At 43.3% G+C, this 22,133-nt stretch overlaps 1 pseudogene; it reads left to right on the top strand.

Annotated features, from left to right (window-relative positions):
- The first annotated feature begins 3,136 nt into the window (after window positions 1–3,136).
- On the top strand, window positions 3,137–15,426 carry LOC117029763 (elongation factor 1-alpha, oocyte form-like; annotated as a pseudogene).
- Window positions 15,427–22,133: the final 6,707 nt, after the last annotated feature.

The following is a 22,133-nucleotide window of genomic DNA, read 5'->3' as shown; positions in this document are numbered from 1 at the left end:
AATACCATTGTCAGTACAGTGTTTAACAAATTACCAAGCATTTCCATGCATTCCCTTATTTTGACAGAGCACTTTGATGTGAAAGGAAGAGAGCCATAAACCTCAGCTTATACCCAACCCGGCCACAGAGTGGCTCTGTGCTCTTGGGCAAGTGACTTCACCCTTGAGAGTGTCCACAGCCTCATGCATGAAAGGCATAATGATGTTGTGGGTTATTGGGATAATTAAAAATAATATGTCCATAGTAAATCTCCTGGTGCCTGGAGAGAGCTGCAGTGGGTGGTGAGCACACCAGCTCTATAGTCAGACTGGTTCAGCTCTTATTTGCTGGGTGGCCTTGGGCAAGTTGCTTAACATCTTTGAGCCTTAGCTTCCTCATCTGTCACACAGTTGCTGACTCATAGAATAGTAAGAATTCTGCTACGTATCTGTGTGTAGTCGGCTGGCCATATTATTGTCCTCTTCGGGTAGGGAAGCAGAGGCTCAGAGAGGTTTCCCTCCATCAGCATGACTTCTCTTTCTCAAGTGGAAGGTCTAAGATTTGAACCCAGGTTATGATTCAAGACCCAGGAGTCTTTTCAATATACCCCAATGGGGCCTCCTAGAAGAGTAGGAGTTCCACTGGAAACCTCAAACCCCAGGCTGGGCCCATGGAGGCCAGTGCACACACAGTATTCCCAACTATAAACAGCAAAGATTCTAAAGCTAATTATTTCTACTCATGAAACAATGCATTACAGTTTCCTGGAAAGGTTGGAGAATCAACCGAAGCCCTGTGTCTAATGGAATTCCTCTCTGGGATTAAGCAACCCTGTCAGTTACCTTAAGAGCCATCATCATTGTTCTGATACATTGGTCCAACAGAGTTATAAAACGTAGACGCAGAAAGAGATCATAGATTGTTTTCTCCAAATAGATAAGGAAATTGAGTCCCACAGAACTTAGACCCCCGATCCACACTCCTATATTTGTTTTGATCTATTCTATTTAATAACCAGAGGCTTTCTCATCTGGGCCCCACCAAACATGCTCCCTCAGGCATTAATGCTATTACACCCACCCTCTGCCATTCTGTGTCTATAATTTCAAGACTTCTCCTTTCCTTGCAAGTCTCCAAACATACCTCCCCCGTTGCTCTCTCCCAGCCCATGAGCTCCCTCCTACTTACTACACAGAGAAAATAGACACCATGAGGGAAATACCCATAACTTCCACAGATGCACCTACAATTGTACTGATCCCTCCATCTCTTTGTCTGCCCCTGGAGAAGGGGGTCTCTCCCAGTCCAATGCCTAGATGCCACGCCATCCTGCCTTCTTAAGGAACATACACTGTATTGACTTTCCTTGCTCTCTCATAAATCTCACACATCCCCCCTCACTACTGGCTTCTTCTAATCAGCATTTGCACATGGTTCTGTCTCTTCTACCTTAAAAAACCAATGAAAACCTTTCTTGATCTCACACCTCCCTCCAGCTACTTCCTTATCTCCCTCTTCCTTTCTGCATCCAGTTTTCTCCAGGGTTTACCAAACTCACAGCACTCCATTTCTTCACCTCTCACCTGCCACAACCCTCTCAGTTGACCTCCCACCCTCATTACGCAGTCAACACAGCCATTGCCAAAGTCTCCAATGAATGACCTCTGTGTCAATTCATTTGTAAGTTGAAGATCTACTATGCTGCAGACACTGTTCCAGGCATGGGGAGTATGCTATAAACAAATAGCAAAGATCCTTGTCCTCATGCAGCTTCCCATGTGGTCAGTATAGGAATGCAAGAGTCACATTTCAGTCTTTATTTTACTTAATCTTCAACAGAAACTGATTCCGCGTTTATTTAAGAAATATATATATATATATCTTGCACTAGCCATCATTTTTCATACATGGCTGATATATCCCAACTTACTTTGTAAACTTATTGTCATCCTACCTGACTTTTTAAAGTTCTCATTCATTTTTTTCATTCAACAGAGTTTTAGAGAAGACCAGGTATGTGCCAGGCCCTCTTCTAGGTGCTGGGAAATAGCAATGAAAAATAGAAAGATAAAAACCTCTGTTCTCATGAAGCTGACAGTTTAGTGGGAAGGTGGATGGAAAGTGCTAGGTGTGAGTGGGGGTTAAATTGGGTAACCAGAGTCACTTCCCTGAGAAGGTGTCATGGGTGTTGGTGGTGGAGGGGTGAGAAGTCATGGAGTCTGACAGGGCACTGTGTTCTCCCCAAAGCTCAGCCAACCCTGGCCCTTCTCTCTGGTAAGAGCCCTGGAGTGACAAATCACTTAGGTGACCTCATCTCCTTCCTGGGCTCCAAGTTGCCTTCTACTCACTAACAGGCCCACCCAGGCATTTTCTATGAGCTCCCTCTCAGTGTTGCCATCTGGTTTTCTCACAGTCACATCACGCTAAGCTGTAGGCAAAGAGAACATTTAAAAACGCAGATCTCATCAGATCATACGCCAACTTAAAATCCTTAAATGCTTTCCCATTGCTCCTAGATAAATCCTTACAAAACAAAACTCCCATCATACCCTGACGTATCTCACACCTTCTTACATCTCCTCCCAGTCTTTTCTCAAACTCTCTCCATCTTTGTGTGCACTTTAAACATAGTAACCTCCTTTGGTTCCTTCCCACTTCAGGGCCTTCGCACATAATGGTTCTTCTGCCTAAAAGGCTCTCTCATTCCCTCTTTACCTTCCGTACCCTCCCGGTCTTAGCTCGTGTAACTTTCCCAGGACAACTGCCCCTAAACCCAAGATGAGGTCAGAGATCTTTCTGAACACGCTCACAATACCTTGGGTTTCTCTTTCATGGCATCATCAAAATTGGCATGAATTATTTGCTTACGTTGCTGTTTAATGTTTGTTCATATTATATGCTCCATACCATGTTTGTCTCCACACCGTGGTAACTCTAGTGTCAAGGACAGCGCAGGCACAAAGTGGTGCTGCCTCAAACAGGGAGGCCCCCACCTGGCTCCTGCGCCTGCCCTCCTCCAGGGGTAACTCTTTGCCCAGGGTAAGGCGTCTCCAGGGCCAACGGGAATGATCTATCCAAGGCTATGTCCTCTTTCTAGGTGCCCAGAACCCTGGAATTATCTACCCCAAAGGCCCAGAATCCACTTTTCTTGCCGGTATGCACCTCTCACCTGGGTCTATCCTCACGAGGGTAGAAGATGACATCAGGGTGAGCACCCCTTGTCCAGAAGCATGTTCATGGAGTGGGTGATGACCGGGGTGGATGAGCTGTGTGCACAGCCGGTCCATGTAACTAGAGCATCCACACACCTATGTGTAAGGGCACAGGTACAGCACTGAACTGGGTGGAAAAAGAAGGTGCCGGGCCATGCGCGGGGTCCAGGGACAGCAATCAGCAAGCCTTGCACTGACTGTCACATTTGGGCACAGAACTGTGAGAGTTCCAAGAATTCTCAATTCCAACCTGGCTTTCCAGGTCCTCTTGAAAGTGAATTTATCAAAGTAGGATAAAACATTTTATGTCATGATTTGTTACTTTGATTTCGAATTGTTCAATATTTAGACACATGCTTTGTGGACCTTTGTACTCTAGCCCAGAGCCTCATAATGAGTATCTATTAAGTGAGTAAATACATGAATAGACTGGATTCCTGGATCTCAGCGTTTGCCACTAGAGTGAGTGGATGAAAAACATGTGTGAATGGTTCACGCACATCAATCCCCTCAATGGTGAACGCATTTTATTTAAAGTGAAGCTCCAGCTGCCAAGTGAATACTCTGTCCATGAAGGGTGAGATGTTTTTCTCAGGGCAGCTCTGACTTGGATGCTTCCTTTTCATAATTCAGTGACAAGTACAAGTAATCATAATAGCTAACATCTATTGGGCCTTTATGTTCAGGCACTGTTTAAGCCCTTTACATGGATTAATTCATTTACTATTCATGAACCTAGGTACTGGTATCTAAAGATAAGTACTGGTCTGATCCTCATTTTACAGATGAGGAAACAGACTCAGAAAAGTTACGTGACTTGCCCAAGGTCACACAGCTAGTAAGCAGCAAAGCTCGAGTTACAGTCCCAGGAAGTGTGTGCTCTGTACGTTGTGTTGTCTGTGCAGAAGCCCAAGTCTTCCTGTGCGTCCCCCGAGTTATCAATCCCTGGAATTGACTAATCTCCCCATGGGGAAACATTCCGTCAAATATCTACATTCCGTTTCCTCTTGTAGATTTATAGGAATGCAGAGATAAGACAAGGAGCAGCTCGTGGTACAGATTTTTCACTTACTAATCACGACATCAAGGGGCCTGGATGGGAAAATAAATCGTAGCTCCTTAAAGGTGAATTTTTCACATGCTGTCAACTTTAATTAGTAAGAATATTGACTCTCTGCAAATGCTCTAGTTCCGCCTGGGTCGATTTCCATTGTTAGAATGGAAAAGCCCAAATCCCAAGGTGAGTGAATCCCCTTCCAGCTCTCAGGACATGAAATCACCAGTAGCAGTTCCAAGAAACCCCAGGCATGGTAGAAACCAGGTCAGGGTTGAAGATTGTGGGGACGAGGATGGGGGGGAAGGGGAAAGAAGGAAGGACTAGACATAGACTCAAAGCTATGGATCCCCCAGAGTTCTTACTTCGCCAGCTACATAGGTATTTTCAACAGATGCTCAGGTTCTCCCCAAGAGGCAAGGGGAGGGGAGGCGGAATGGGGTCCTTACCCAAGTCAGGCTCAGTTTCAGCTTGATTGATACATGTCCTCCAATGGGGACGTTCAAAAGCCGCTAGAGGAATACAGGGTAGTTTCAGACCATGTCAAAATCAACAAATTAGATAATTGTTTTTGCATGATAAAATGTTTCATTTCAGTGTTATTCTCTGCAGCATTATTAATAAGAACAAAAAAAAATGGGAAACACCTTCTGAATTCTGTAACTGGCACTCAACTAATGTCAGTTCTCTTTCCTCTTCCACTCTCATTCTGATCTTCCACTTCCAAATTTGCAAACTTGTATCTCACAGGGTTGTCATAAGAATAAAATGAGATAAAACATTTACATGTTCAACACGATTGCCATTTACTAGTAACTACTATTTCTTGAAATGGTGTAATGTAAAAGTTCCTGACACATGGTAAACATTTAACACATTTGCTAAAACAAAACAAAACAAATAAAAAATGGTTGGAAAATGGCTAAACTTAGAAAGACAACCCTCTCTCCCCTTCCAAGCTTCCATGGATGTGTCCCACACCAGAGTGATGGAAATAAACCAGACTGCAAACTTGGGATATTCCCAATGATTTCAAAGCAGGTAACAAAAGGCAGGCTTTGGCAACATTTTTCCTAAAATATAAACAGCAGAAAGTTCTCAGAACAGTCACTTCCAGCTCATAAAAAAATTGCCTACATTCTCCAATGGTCATTCAGTAGTCCTATTTGTCCCGTACCAGCAAGCACTTCAAGTTTCCACTGCTCGCTGTCTCCATGACTAAATCTAACCTACTCCTTGGGACACTTACCTGCCTTACCCTCTGCTTGGCCCCACCCTGTTGTACAGATACTTCTCCCCTTGTTGTCGTGCCTCCTTCTGGAGGTCACATGGGCCTGGAGGTGGGAGGTCTGGAAGTAAGTTCTAGCCTTGCCTTGACCCTACTTTATCAATTGGCCTTCAGAAAGCCATTGGCCTCTCTGAGCTTCTGTCTCTTGGTCTACAAAACAGTGATGCCAGATGGCCTGTCCCACCTCTCATTGTGTGGTGGTCATGTTTGAGAAATTGGTACATTATGCTCTATTTCCTGAAACTTTTACTAAATCTTCCCAGCCCCTCCATCCCAGTTAGCCATCCCTTCCTGGAACTCCCCTAGCTGTGTGTTTATTTTTCTATGAAAGCATTCTGGATGTGTATGTTTAGTGTCATCCTTTTTGCCTGCCTCCCTGAATCTCAGTTTCCTTAGTCCCTGGACAGAGTGGTGCTCCAGAATGTTTGATGAATAAATAAATGAATGAATGAGAAAACACTAAAAAGCACAATGCTCTAAATTAAGTAAACTTATCATAAAAGTTCAGATAGTTCAGGCTTTATGAGCCAGTTTTAACTACTCACCTCGACTGTTGTAACCCCAAAGTAGCCATTGATGTATAAAAATGAATGGACGTGGCTGTATTCCAATTAAACTTTATTTGTGGACGATGAAGTTTGAATTTTACCTGATTTTCACACAATAAACTAATCTTCTTCTTTTTTATTTTTTTCAACCATTTTAAAATGTAAAAATTATTCTTTGTATACAGGCCACATTTGAAAGCTGCCATCATTTTATCAATTTTGTGCCATAAGTTGATAAAACTATTGGAGGGAAGAAGACTATTGATGTCTCAAAAGTTGACCTTGGGGCTGCCGGATGGCTCAGTTGGTTAGAGCGCGAGTTCTGAACAACAGGGTTGCTGGTTTGATTCCCACATGGGATTGAAAATGGCAACTGGATTTGGAGCTGAGCTGCGCCCTCCACAACTAGATTGAAGGACAACGACTTGGAGCTGATGGGCCCTGGAGAAACACACTGTTGGTTCCTCAATATTCCCCAATAAAAATTGAAGAAAAAAAAGTTGACCTTGTGACCTTCATTTTAAGCATAAAGGATCTTTTAAATCTCCTTTTGCTTATAGTCCCAGCCTATTTATTCTGATTGAAAATATCCAACGCTCTCTCAGAAGCCAAGGTGAAATGCTACTTTTAGCATCAAGACCGGGGAATAATGAAAGCGTTTGTGTTATACTCGGAAAGCAATATTCCAGTAGGACTCTGTACCTCAGTAGCCTCAGTGGGGAAAACGATTGTAATGAGGGCCAGATCACAGGGCTGTGGTGGGGATGAAAATGAAGCAACCCATGAAAAGTGCTCAACACTGTCAGGGCAACACGTACTCTTAACGATTTACTTTACAGTTAAGCAAGTCTTTGGGGGCGCAAATATAGTGACGATCTTTGCAGTTTACACCGTCAGGCTGTTGCTTTGTTCAACTATCATCAGAATCAGTCAGAGGCACAAGTCTTTCATCTTCCCAATCCAGAACCAAGATGCCTGTGTGGCATGTGGGACTCACAGTGCTGCCTAGCCGTAGCCCACATGGATACAGTGGTCGGAGACAGGGCACTGTTTTGTGTTTTAATGGTGTGAAAAAATGACAGCAATAGCTTTAATAAAGTGACTCTGTCCTCATGTTTACAGAATCAGTAAGAGTGGAAGGGGTCATTTAAATGCCCCAGTATAGTCACACTACATTCTGTAGAAGAAATGATACACTGTAGGTGGTATTTAGAAATCTGGGGATTCAAGAAGGTTTCAAAACATCTCTTGTGACCGTTCAATACCAAAGATAAACAGGAGTGTGATTTGTTTCCTTAACAGAAATATGACTGCCATGGGGACTGCTCTTCTGTTCTATTTTTCGGTGCTCTAAACCAATGTTTTCCAAACTGTAGTCCCCAGTACATTCATTCCATGGTGAACAGCGTGCCTCTAAGAAAGGAGTCCCTAAACATATATGGTGAACCTGAGCTTCTTCCCTGTAAAACAGGAGTCCTATAGCATCCGAAGCATGGATTGCTCTGTTCACACCATTGATGAGGCTGCCTGCTTTATCCATTCTAATGAAGATACAATTCTCCCAAGATCACGTTTTTATTGTCTTCTTAGGCACTTACAATGTACAGATTATTGCTCAGTTGGGGTTGCTTCTCCAGAACATTAACCTCACCAATTACTGGTGACTTTTCTCATCTTTGTTTTTCAGTTTCATTTTCTGAGCGTTAGAAACACAGGTTTGTTTCCGTTATATGTTGAGGATAGCCTCAACTCACCTGCTGATCCATAACCCACGTTCCATCTTAATTCCTTCTGTTCTTGCCAAGTCTTTTGACTTCAGTGTTTCACCAAATGTTGCAATTTTGACTTTTTCACCTTCAGGACCCTCCCCCATCCCATGTTCATTCTCCTTGTGAAGGCTAATAATATTTATGGGCTCTGTTAAAATGCTACCTCATTCATTCATTCAGTTGTTAAATACAGAAGACCCGTGATGAGCTGGGCATTGTTGAAGGATCTGATTGAAAGGATCAGTGAATAAATGGATTTACTCATCCCTGGGAGTTAGGGAGATCTGTTTAATAATGCATGGCTAGGTATGTTTTTCTTTTAGGGAGAAAAGTGCCCTATAAATCAGGGAACTATTGTAATATTTACATGTTGGTCCCATGAAAAATGATATATGCAGTTTTCACTATAATATGAATCCTGATAATTTGCATTTATATAGCACATTATTGCACAACAGCTTTGTCCCTTTGAGTAGCTTCATTTAAAGTGGCTTTGCTTTAATTATCTCTCACACAGCAACTATAACATGATTGTAAAACAATTTGTAAGTATGTGTGCTATCCATAAATGCTAAATAACTGTTAAATTTTAAACATGAAGCAGTGGAAGCTGACGTTCCTTGGGATGAGATTTTGGTTGTTCCCCTGATGTACTGTCAACTCAGGCGCATTAACATCTGGATTAGGACAGATGTGTGTCTGGGGAGGTACAAGGGAGAGTACACTTGCCTTAAGAGCCACCCAGAGGAAGGAGAACCTTGTTTTACTCTCTCATTTTTTTTTCTGTATCTTACTATTGCTTAGCAGACAAAATGAAATTATTCCCGAAGCAAGCCAAGGTAGTCATAAAACATGTATGTGTTCATGGACTGGTAGAATGCATTCAGATGTATAAGGTGCTTTAATATTAACAAATGAAAAAATAAATGGACACTTAATAGACATCTGAGCACTTCATCTGATCCTTCATTAATGTACTCTGTGCAAACCAGTGTGAATGGCATCTTGGAAACAGCACATCGTGATCCCTGCTCAGGGATCAATCCATCAAGCAAAGGAAACCCCAGGTCATATTTACCTAATCAGTTTTCTCCTCCAGGGCTCTGGGCATAACATCTATTTTTTGCCAGCACTGCAGAGTTCACTTTAAAGCTCTCAATCTCTACTCCCTGAGTATAGTTGCTCTGTGGATCCCTCATGGATCCTACGGTTTCACTTCTAAACCATTATCTCATTCTCTAACGACTGGTAGAAGGACAGAGCAGGAATGGTATCAGTTCTACTCTACAGGTGAAGAGCTTACAATTCAGAGTATCAATAGTTCATCCAAAGTCACACAGTGATAAATGAGAGGCAGAACCTGAACTTAAGATGGGTAGAATTCAGGGAGGGAAAGGTGGTCACACGCATGAGATATCTACAATCTGATTTCCTGTACATCACATGCTTCACAATAAAAAATGTTAAAATGGGAAATATGTATTTTTACCATTGCTACATGAATGAATGAAGAAAGGAATGAATGAATGAATGAATGAATAAGAAGTTCTATGCTGATATTCTCTACTGACTTCTCAGACACTTGCTGTCTTTAAAAAGAAGCCCCCGGGTCTTTTAACTTTAACTGTGTCCTTAATATCTCTCTTCCTACCACCAATTCCATCATAACTTCATCCTACTTTTATCTCCATGCCAGTTAAACCATCGAGGAAAGGAGCCCCTCCTTTTCTCCAATTCTTCCCCAGACACTTCTCTGAGCAGGTCTTGGGGCTAGAGGAGGGGCAGCTCTGACAATGTCAGTCTCCAGTCTGTACCCTGCCCTGCCTCTGAGCTAAAGTTCAGAATCCACTTACTTTTGAGTTTATACTCCTATCTGGCCTGGGATCCAAAGTGAGTAGACATTGGGTAACTAACTTAAAATTAACTGCAGTCCTGGCAGAAAGAGATGCTACATCTAGAGCACCGAAGGAGAACAAAAAATTATGTAAACATTACCAGGGGCTTCCTTTATCGGATGAATGCTCCGTGGAGGAGCTTTGGTCGATCAATCAGCAGGATTCACTGGGAGTCTGTGTTCCCACTGCCTGGGCATTGCAATGGCCTGCTGTGAGTGGGTGCAAGTGTGTCACCCTCGCTGGCCTGAGATTTCCTAGAAGTATGGATCCTTCTTGCATGGTGCCTGGCGCACAGATGTTTATGGACTCAAATCAGAATGAATCGGACTTACCTGACCCTCAGATTTCACATCTAAGGTGAAGGTGGTACACTAGAATGATGCCTAAGGGAAATCCAAAAAGGAAATATGTTCGGGCTGGGATAAGAACGTCATTTTTAGAAAGGGACATGTCATGATCAAAACTGTAGCTCCACTGCCTACATACTAGTTGAGTGGTTGGGACCACTCGTTTTACTTCTCTGAGCCGTCTGTAAATGAAGGCAAAAATGCTCATCCACAGCATTGAGGTGGATTAACAGAAAGTGCTCAGGAAATATTTGTTGAATGAATGATGCTTGCATAGTTCGGGGGAAACACTTTCCATTTTCATGGGGTTTGACCAGAACTTCTCACACTGCTGTTGTTTCCAAAAGCTGTCAAGCTTTGGAACCTAAAGGAAAGGACCCTCTCTCTGTCTCCATTCCCCACTACAGCAAAGGTTACTAGAGCAGAAAATCACTAATTTACAGTTACTAAAATACTAAGGTCTTTCTCTCCTCCAGTGCTTCAACTCCAGCTCCCAGGTGCAGTGTGGCCGAGCCTGTCCTTGTTTTCACCTTTATGCTGTTGACTCAGTGAGAGCAGGTATCATGGACTGTGTCATGCTCCAAAACTGCACTATGCAACGTTCTAGAAGTATTTGTTGCAAAGAAATAACATCTTCCTACTTAGAATTTGATTTCGTATTTTTGCAGGTCTGCACACTGGATATCCAGGTGATTAATCAGACCCTGGGAAAGTTGGCCTTCTCTACTCATGCACATACTTGAAACTGAGCTGACCTAAGTCAAAACAATTCTTTAGCAGGCAAAAAAAAAATCCATTTTATACATTAGGATACAAGAAATTTGGTTACTAGAAGGAGGTGGAGAAGGTGTCGTCCACATGTCCACATTAACCTAACTGCTTCTGGAAAACATCCACAACCTAACCTGAACTGGCCCCAAACAGAATGTTTTCATACCTACTGGAGACCCAGAAGATCTACAGGGCAGTGACTCTACCCCTTTGTTTAAATGAGGTCTATTTGCATGGCCCAACAAAAACAAACTGCTGTGGGTCTTCTAATTTCTCCGTGTTAGGTGTTGAACCTATATCTTTAAAGTTCTCCATCACTAACTCCAGTTTGTTTCGTTTTGTGTGTTTCTTCTGGTGCTATTGTGCAGACTCAGTCTATGTCTGTAATGGGTTCTGCGTCTAGAAACTTGGATAAAGTGTGGGGATCTCACAGCTACACCTCTACTTACTAACTACAGAGACAAAGGGGCTCTGGTTAATGGTTGTCTAGGTCGATAAATTAATTTATAGGTGTATTTAGTTGATATGCCAATACAGGCGACATCTAGTTCTTCAGGCATTGACCCTCCACGCTTGGTTTTCACCTCTCCTTGTATTAATCAGTCGCCCAATGAGCATACTTTGATCATGTAACTTCATTCATCTCAGTGACTTCTCACTGCATTGTGCTTGTCTTTCCAAATGATTTTATTTCATCCTAACTGTCTGAAGTCTGTATTACAATCACTATAGATTAATTTCTAATTCTTAACCATCCCATTCCAGAATCGCTGATGACTTTACATTTATGAATTGTAAATATTACTTCGAATAAAATGATAGTGAATTGCCAGTTCCCTTAAAATTTATAAATAATGGGACTATTTCTCTAGCAACAGCCACTTACACTAGGCAAGGAAAGTCATTCTATCAGGAACACTTACCCTTCAGCTTATTTCAATGTCAGAAAACCTCTTAATTCTGATTATTCCTTCAGTTTTGAGTCAGCCAAGACCACAGAGATATTATGTAAATGGCTCAAATGGAAGAAGTGTAATAGGAATTCCTAATGGGGAGACAGTCTGGCTCAGAAACAGCCTGGAAACTCATAAAGAGGTATCATCCTGTTTCTTCATTTTTGACTCCTGTAACCTTGGGCAAATTGTTTGTCTATATGTGAGCACTTTACCTCTGAGTGACTAGAGTCCAGCAAAACAAGACAGGGAGAGGAAGATAGGACAACAGCAGAAACCAGTTATCGATCACTTGCCCTGTGCCATGCGCTATGCAAGGGGATCTCGTTTAATCCTCATGCTAAGCAGGAGGTCAGTATTATCTCCATTTTCCAGATGACAAAACTGAAACTCAGAGATATTAAGTTCACATAGCTAGTTGATCAGGAGAGGAGGCAGGATTTAGACTCAGGTCCACCTGACTCTCTGAAGTGAAATCGTCTTGTACAGTATGTAATTTGCCTGTGTGCTATTTCAAAGAAGCTGAAATACCAAAGATGGTAGTATAGTCTAAGGCTAAGACTGGCAATTTCAGACCCAGAGCAGGAAGTGACCAGCTCAATCGCACCAGATGAATGGGTTACAGAGTCAGGAAGGTATCTAGACCCTAATCCTTTAGCGTTCACAGCAGAAGCCTCAGGGAGCCGCTTCCAGGGCTTGAGCCTGACTTTGGAATGAGAGAGAAGACACTGACAAAGTTATGCTTCCCATCCTGGTGACATGTGCTTCTGTTAGCACCTGAGCTCTACCTTCCTCTCTTCTGACCCTCTTTTCTTTTTATGTCAGATGCATGTCATCTGCACTGCCTGGCTGAGACCCCATAACCTTCTTCCAGGATGTCCGCCTGGCCTCCAAAGGGGACCTTGCCTCCAACTCTCAGTCTCTCCAAGTTTCTTACCACTGAATGAACAGAGTCGTTTCCCCCCTGAGGGCAATAAAGACTAATCAAGAGAATTAAGCAGGAAGATGATATAATTAGATTTACAGTTTAGAAAAATTAAACTCTGAGCAGTTAAAGCATAATGATCTTCCCCTCTAAGTCTCTTTAGCCACCATTTTCTCCTATCCGTTTGCTGCCTGCAGGCGACTTGAGGACAGGACGGCGCTCAGCGGATCCCTCTGCTAACAGCGCCTTTCCCTCACCCCACCCCGCGGGCCCTGAGATGCTCCCTGTGTTGAAGAGTCAATAACGCTTCTCTATGAAGCTGTGTCCACTTTCCCCCACACCCGGCATCTCCCCGAGTTTCCTCACTCAAAGCCCTTATGAGTCATCAATGCATTGCAATACAGTTGACCCTTGAACAATGCAAGGGTTAGGGCCACCAGTCCTCTGCCCCTGCCCCACAGGTGTAAATCTCCATATAAGTTGTAATTCCTCCAAAACCTAATTACTAATAGCCTACTGCTGAACAGAAGCCTTACCGGTCAGATAGTCAATTAACACGTATTCTGCATGTTATATATATTATATGCTATATTCTTACAATAGTGTAAGCTAGAGAAAAGAAAACGTTATTAAGAAAATTCATAAAATACATTTAAAATATGTACTGAAAAAGAAAATCCACGTGTAAGTGGACCCACACCATTCAATCCTGTGTCGTTTACGGGTCAACTGTCGCTTCTTTGAAGTCTGTGTCCCTTACCAGAGGGTGGAACCCTGAAAGACACGGGCGGTACCCTCATATTTGCATCTAGAGCTCCCAGGGCAGAGCTAAGCCGTGGTTATTCCTAGACGTTAGTGCAATGAATAAATGGGCTCCACAGCTCTGCATTTTCTAGAAGGTGACTGACTGGATGAGGAAAAGATACTGATTCTTTTTGGTTCTATAGGGGAAAGGTGGAAAATGGTGACTTAGGAATGAGAAGCATCCCCATTTGATGCCCAATCCCTTGTCTTCGTCATGGCCCCATGTGCGGTGCAGGCAGACTGCGCAGAACTCACCGCGGCCGGTGGCGTGGGAGAGTTCCGGCATCTCCAAGAACCGGTTAGACCCAGGAACGTGTGCTGAAGGCCTATATCGTGGCGGTGAACAAGATGGATTCCTCGGAGACTGCCTACAGCACAGCAAGCTTCCGGCACACCACCGAGGAAGTGAGTGCCTACGTCAAGAAGATTGGTTACGACCCGGCGCGGTGGCCTTCGTGCCCATCTCAGGCTGGCATGGCAACAACATGCTGGAGCCCCGCACCAATGTGAGTGTGGGGCAGGGTGGCGGGTGGAGTGGGTCCTGGGTTGGAGGGATGCTGAGAACCACGCCCCAAACTCACCTTGGCTCTACATCATCCCCCTTCCTGGCCCTCCCCAGCAGATGCTCTGGTTCAAGGGCTGGAAGGTGGAGAGGAAGAAGGGAATCACTGCAGGCTGACTCTGCTGGAAGCTCTGGACTCATTCCTCCCATCCACTCGCTGGGTCAACAAGCCCCTGAGGCTGCCTCTGAAAGACCTGTGCAAAATTGGAGGTAACTGAGGGCTGGGGAGTGGTGGGGGGCATGGGGGAGACTGCTCATTCGAGAATTCAGGAGTGAAGAATAAGCTGGGGTGTCTGAGAGCCAGGGTTGAAATCTGGACTCAAATCCACAGCTTCTGAGCTGGGATAAAGTGCAGAGGCTCCAGCTTTCCAAATTACCCAGTGAATAGTTTAAATAGCCAGGGATCCATTCAGTGCTGAAGCCAGTTCTCACTGGGTGGGTCTGGGATAATCTTGACTGCCCTTTTCCTATTGGACTGGCATTGGCACTGTGCCCGTGGGTGGTGTGGAGACTGGCTTCCTGAAACCTGGGATGGTGGTCACCTTTGACCCCCAACCTCCTCTCAGAGGTCAAGTCTGTGGAGGTGCTGCATGAGGCCCTGCCTGGTGACAACATGGCATTCCATGTGAAGAATGTGTCTGAAGGACATTTGTCACGGAAATGTGGTTGGAGACAGCAAGAATGACCCTATGGAGGCTGGCAGGTTCGTGGCCCAGAAAGTCAAGAGCCTGAGGGTCTGAGAGGCACTGATGGTGATGACAATGCTTCTTAGGAATTAGCCCTCCTTTCAATTAAGGCCCCTGGTTGAAGAGTTGGTCCCAGATCACAAGTGCCACCTGTCTGTCCTAATTCCATGCAGCTCCCCTGCCAGGTAATTGTCTGAAACCACCCTGGGCAGAATCCATGCCAGTTATGTCCCAGTGCTGGACTGCCCTACCACCCATATCTCCTGCAAAGTTTCTGAACTGAGGAAAAAGATTGACCTGCGTTCTGGCAGGAAGCTTGAGGACAGCCCCAAGGCCCTGAAGCGGCCATTCTGCAGACGGTCCCTAGTGTGGAGACCTGAGTACCCACTTCTAGGTGAGTTGGGGGGCGGTGTACCAGGTCATGGGATGAGAGCATCTCTCTCACTGAGGCACGACTGGCTAAGGATCATTTCCTTCAGTGCCACCTTCCAGAAATCTCATTCTTTGTTCCTCTTCCAGGCCATTTTGCCATGTGGGACGTAAGACACAGTAGCTGTCATCAAGGCTGGATAAAAAAGTCATCCACCTTCAACAAAGTCACCAAGTCCATGGCAAAGGCCAGCAAGAAGTGAAGTACGTCCCCTCCCCTGCGATTTCCTCGGCAATCTCCATTGTAAAAATTTCTTGATTCAGAGTCCTCCTCTACCCCAGTCTCATGCCCAGGGCTCTGTCCTCTCTCCCATTTCCCTCCCGAACCTAATCCTCTCTGGCCTGTCTATTCTCCCTGGGAGGAAGTGGAGTTCTGGGATGTGGGGTACACTCACAATGGCACAGGCGGATCGACCTCAGTGCCTATGGGGTAGTCCAACACTACGGTGTGTGTGTGTGTGTGTGTGTGCTTACTGGTGCTAGGTGCTCTGTCATCCAGAACCATGATAGAACAGCAAATGCCAAGAGCACTCAGCTAAGAGAGTGGGGTGAGAACTCTATAAACTGTTCATTTGGAAGCTTGGGCTCAAGCTGCTACTCAACATGTTAGCCTAAGTGAAGTTAATATGCATGGAAGGTGTGGAATGAATTGATGGAGCCATGTAGGCTTTGTTCCCTAGTTTTTGTTTTGTTTGCCATCAATGGATAACTCACGGGACTCAATAAACTAAATTAGCGGCTCATTCAGCACATGCTGGGAGTCTGGTCCCCAGCAGTGTCTTCATTATTGGCACGTCCCATGTGCTGGGTGGAGACAGGCAAATATCAAGGGATGAGTGGACCATGAAAAATGCAAAGCAGTGAAGTCTATTATCTTAACCCAAGTAAGATGGCCACTTTGACTGGGGTGGGAGTCATGGAGTTAAGTGGTGAGAAGTTCTGCATATACTTAGAAAATCAGAATTTTTACTAAAGATTAGGTATGTGGTATGAAGAAAGGGAGTTGAAGGTGACGTTCAGGCTTTTGGCTTGAGGAATTAGAAAGACGGGGCTTCTATGATGAGAGGTGGGGGCAGATTGCTCTACTAGACAAGTTGGTATGGGCAAAGGGGAGAGGTCCAGTCTGAGGCTGAGAGTGATTCAAGCTTGGAGTTGGTATCCCTTGCTCCTGCCTTCTGCTAGGAGGTGCTAGGACATGCACATAGACCCTGCATTCCTTGAAGGAAACTAATCAACTGCACAATTGCAATCAGTTCTTTACTGGATGAACCATTAAGCTTCAGAATTGAAAGTGTTATTGAAATATGTCAAAGCCTGGGAGGCCTGTTGGTGTCCTTTCTGCAGCCAGGTTGGGAATATCATTTCCTGCCCATTCCTGAGACTTTGTTGTCCAAGATTTAGACTAGGCATGCAGTGGCCTATTTTTCTCTCTGATCAACGTTTCCTGTTTCTATGCCGATACGTTGGCTCCCTTTCAAGTGCAAATCTCCAGGAAAATCCCAGACCCAGCACAAACCTAGAAATAATAGCAGGATGACATATCAGAGCTGTCACCACACCAGGTATCAAGAAGCTCACCTGTCTCCAGTGCTTGAAAACCTGTCAAATTCCAGTTGTCAGCATGAATCTGCCTAACGGGACCTGGACCAATCTCTGGAACACCTCAAGCCTGTCAATGTCATCAAAGGCCACCCATCCTGGGCGGGGGAATCAGTCAGGTTCAGGAGCAATGGCAGGAACAGAATGCAAATTGCTGGCCTGTTGGATTTCCCACCTTCTCCTGGGATCTGTGCAAAATGGCTAGTTCTTTTTGTCCTCAGAACACTTTATTTAGAAGTCTATCAGTCACAGACACAGGTTTGCTTATAATAATTGGGAAACTAAACCTCTAACTTAGCAATGTCTGGGTCCCTAATATATACTTAATTAACATTTGTTGGGTAGTGAGAGAATGTCAATAAGTTTGTTGAAGTATGTGAATGACTGCCAATTTACCTCCTTTTTTTTTCTTTTTAAAATTGAGGTATAACTGACATACTAGTTTCAGGTGAACGACCTAAGTATTCGATATTTGTATATAGTCTTGTGCTGCTTAATGACAAGGATACCATGTTCCCTTGAAAATAAGACCTAGACAGACAATCAGTTCTAATGTGTCTTTTGGAGCAAAAATTAATATAAGACCCAGTCTTATTTTACTATAAGACCTTATTTTACTATACCTTATTTTACTATAAGACCGGGTATAATATAATATAATATAATATAATATAATATAATATAATATAATATAATATAATACAATACCAGGTCTTATTTTACTGTAATATAAGACCAGGTCTTATATAATATAATATAATGTAAGACCTGGTCTTATTTACTATATTTTAAAATAAGACCGGGTCTTATATTAATTTTTGCTCCAAAAGACGCATTAGAGCTGATTGTCCGGCTAGGTCTTATTTTTGGGGAAACACGGTATGTTCTGAGAAATGCATCATTAGGTAATTTTCTTTGTGTGAACATTAATAGAGTGCACTCTCACACACCTAGATGGTATAGTCTACTACACACCTAGGCTGAATGGTCTAGTTTATTGCTCTTAGGCTACAAACCTGTATGGCATGTTATTGTACTGAAAACCTGAATACTGTAGTCAACGTAACACAATGGTAAGTATTTGTTTATAAAATCCTGTCTAAACATAGAAAAGATGTTTCTAAACATAGAAAATCCTGTCTAAACATAGAAAACACTAAAAATATGATATAAAAGGTAAAAATACGGTACACATGTGTAGGACACTGAAGTTTACAGGACTGGAAGTTGCTTTGGGTAAGTCAGTGATTGGTGAGTAATTATGAAGGCCTAGGATATTACTGTACACTACTGTAGACTTTATAAACACTGTACACTTAGGCTACACTGAATTTATAATACATGAGATTAAATCAAGCCTAAGAAAGATGATGCAATCAAGAGATGCAGGAAACATGAGGTGCATCGATGAGGCTACTGCCAGCATAACATGGCATCCTCTTACAGAAAACCTTTTTTAAATAAGTAGAATGGAGCACTATAAAATAATAGTATACATAGTATAGTAAATACATAAATCAGTAGCATAGTGTTTGTTTATCATTCCCGAGTATTATGCACTATTCAAAATTAATTGCATGTGCTGTACTTTTATACAGCTGGAGGAGCAGTAGGTTTGTTTATACCAGCATCACCACAGACACTGAGGAATGTGTTACACTACAGTGTTACAATGGCTTCAACGTCCTTCACGAGGTAATAGGAATTTTTCAGCTTCATTCTAATCTTATGGGACCACCGTCTTATATGTGGTCTGTCGTTGACTGAAACGTCCCATGCATGGCTGTACTGTGAAATCATAACAAGTGCAGCTAACATCCTTCACCATAATTACAAAACTTTTTTCTCGTGATGAGATCTTTTAAGATTTACTCTCCTAGCAAATTTCAAATATGCCGGACAGCTGTACATTATTACATTCTCATGACTTATTTTTCAATTGGAAGTTTGTACCTTTTGACCTTTTGACTCCCTTCATCAGTTTTGCCTACTCCCCAAGGCCCCCACTGCCCCCTTCCCTGCCTTTGGAAACCACCAATCTGTTCTCTAGGAGCTTGATTTTTTTTTGTTGTTTAAGATTTCACATTGAAATAGACAATATGGTATTTGTCCTTCTCTGTATTATGTCACTTTGCATAATGACCTCAAGGTGCATTTGTGTTGTAGCAAATGGTAATATTTCATTCATTGTTTTAAATGGCTAAATAATAGTCCAATAGTACCACAACTTCTTTATTCATTCATCTTCAATGGACAATTACATTGTTTCTCGATCTTGGCTATGTAAATAATGCTGCAGTGAACATGGGAGTGCAGATATCATTTCAATTTAGTGGTTTTTTTTTGTTTGTTTGTTTGTTGTTGATAAGCAGAAGAGGAATTACTGAATCATTATAGTGGTTCTATTTTTAATTTTGGGGGAAATCTCCATCTTGTTTTCCTTAGTGGTTGCACCAGTTTACATTCCCACAAATAGGGTTCCCTTTTTTCACTTTCTTGCCAGTACCTATTTCTTGTCTTTTTGATAGTAGCCATTCTAACAGGTATGAGGTGATATCTCATTGTGGTTTTGATTTGGATTTCCCTGATTAGTGATGATGAGTATCTTTTATATACCTGTTGGCCATCTGTATGTTTTCTTTAGAAAAATGTCTATTTAGATCCCATTTTTTAATTGGATTGTTTGGAATTTTTTGCTATTAAACTGTATGAGTTTTTAATATATTTTAGATATTAACTCTTTATCAGGTATATGCTTTGCAAGTATTTTATCCCATTCAGTAGTTTGCCTTTTCATTTCATTGATGGTTTCTTTTGCTGTGCAGAAGCTTTCTAGTTTGATGCAGTTCCACTTGTTTAATTTTTGCTTTTGTTACCTTTACTTTTGGTGTTAAATTTAAAAACCACCAAGGCCAATGTCAAGGAGCTTACTGCCTATGCTTGTTTTCTAGGAGTTTTATGGTTTCAAGTCTTGCATTCAAGTCTTTAATCTATTTTGATTTAATTTGTGTGAGGTGCAAGATAGGTGTCTAGTACAAATGTTGCTTATAAGTGGGGGAATCCCATCTTATTAAAAAGTTTAAGGCCATTTCTTTGCATCACTGCAAAGATAGCTGCCAGAATTGACCAAAGTTTTACACGAAAGCAATTCAGACTACCGTGTTTCCCCCAAAATAAGACCTAACCGGAAAATAAGCCCTTGCATGATTTTGAGGATGACATCCCCTGAACATAAGCCCTAATGTGTCTTTTGGAGCAAAAATTAATATAAGACCCGGTCTTTTTTTCGGGGAAATATGGTAGTATGTAAGCGCTCTGGCATTTTACCTGAGAAATAATGTCTGTTGGTCCAGAGCCCCCTCATTTAGTCCTTAACATAATGTTGAAAATGAGTCTAAGGCAACTTAGACGGTCACAATTATTAGGTTCTTTGCTGACAAGTATTGACAAGACCGCCCTTTGTTAGATCTCCCCATGCCTACCCCGAGACCAACTGATACCACGAAGCAAGTCTCAGACTGAATGCTCCCACACATACTTCTATTAGCAGGCATAAAACAGTCATATTTGTGTTGTAGATTTTGATAAAGCGTCAGCAATCTTTCATTTCTGTCTCTGCCGAGTATCTTTCATGTAGGCAGATGACAGCATCTGGCAGCAGGCTTCAGCTAGCCTTCTGCAGCAGACAGAAGAATCTCATGGAAATGACTCAACACAGGATGGATTCCTTAGGTCATGGCTACCTCAAAGGATGGAGGCTGCTGGGCTGACCTGTTCATCCGTGCAGGTGCCTGTACAGTAGTTCGAGTCAAACCATATGTCAGCTCGACTCATTTCACTAGTGAAAAATCTTTACTAATATTCATTGTGACCACCAACAACCGGGGCTGACTGGAGATAAATAAGGTTGAGGCTTGCTTGAGGCTTGTGGTAATAGCACCCCCAGAGTGGGGGCTTCTGATTACTCATTCAAATGCTAAATAACCAACTAACAGCCTCTCGAGTGTGTAAGCCCAATTAGGGTACTTCACATGTTAAACAACGACCACTACTGTGTAGAATAAAACTATCCCACAGACCACAGAGCACATTCAGTCGCTCCATATGAAGTCTTTGGGCCCACTCTTTCCTGAGAGATTGTACTACCCCAATCTAGCCTCCCACTCACTTCCCGGAGGCCCTGACTTGCTTCTCTGGCAGCAGCTTTCCATCCAGTCATGGATCAATGCTGGAGAAGCTTTCCTGCTGTCAATGAGTCACCCTCTCAGATGTAAGCCTGCTGAATTGGGCAGTTGCCTCTGTTCCCTCACTCCCTGGGTGCTGAGCTGATCCTACTGTCTCAGACTCCAAAGGAGGCATCCTGGCTTTCAGATTTCTTAGTATCCCTCTGTTTCTCCTACTCCCGGGCTCTAAAAAGCTTCCTGTCTGGTCAGCTGTAGGCCCATCTCATTAGGCCCATCCTGCAGGCTCTGTAGCTCCAAACCTATTCTCCGAGGTGGTCTGTGCCTATGTGAAGGGAACTCATTCTGGGCTGAGACACAGCTCACGGGGCCCCAGCCACTCAACACTCCAGGCTGCAGCTGATAGCCCCTGGTCCTGCAGACTCTGTGGACACCCTGCTTACCCCACCCGACTGAGGCCAGGAGGATGGGGACTCACTTATTATGCATTCATTCATCTCTTTTAGCAGATATTCACTGATGACAAACGTGCTTGGGCTGGGTGAAACACTCAGTCCTGCTCAGCCAGATACCAGTCTCTAAGGGAGCTAGACAAGTGAATAGGAAATTATAATATGAGGTGAGAAAGGCTGTGGTAATGCTAACTGCCGGAGGCTATGGAAGAATGTGAAAGTGGCAACAACAAAGCTTGAGGAATCAGAGAAAACTTCTTGGAAACATTGACCTCTGAAAAAAGCATGTACAAAGGCCCACAGGGGAGCTAGACCCAGAGGGCAGTATGGCTGGCCTGCAGATTGCGAACGTCAAGGATGGGCACGTCTTTGAAGGGCCTTGGTGTCAAGCCAGGGGGTCTGGACTTTTTGGTGAGAGCAGTGAGGAGCCCTGGAATACTCAGGTGAATACCTTTCCTTTAAATGAGCACTACAGGCTTTGAAGTATCTCACAATCGAACTTGGGGCCTAAATGCAACAAGAACACTATGACTAGACCTAACGTGGTGATTCCATTTGCTACTATGTGGTCAGGATCCCCTTGCCCACTTTCATTAGGCCTGAGAGGGCCTAGCAATAAGGGCACCCATGTCACTGCATGGAAACAAATAAGCAAGACTTTACCAGACTGAGATACTC

The sequence above is a fragment of the Rhinolophus ferrumequinum genome, chromosome 11 (assembly GCF_004115265.2).
Source record: "Rhinolophus ferrumequinum isolate MPI-CBG mRhiFer1 chromosome 11, mRhiFer1_v1.p, whole genome shotgun sequence".
Classification (NCBI taxonomy): domain Eukaryota; kingdom Metazoa; phylum Chordata; class Mammalia; order Chiroptera; family Rhinolophidae; genus Rhinolophus; species Rhinolophus ferrumequinum.
Note: the sequence above shows the minus strand (reverse complement) of the source record. Positions and strands in the feature narration are given on the sequence as shown.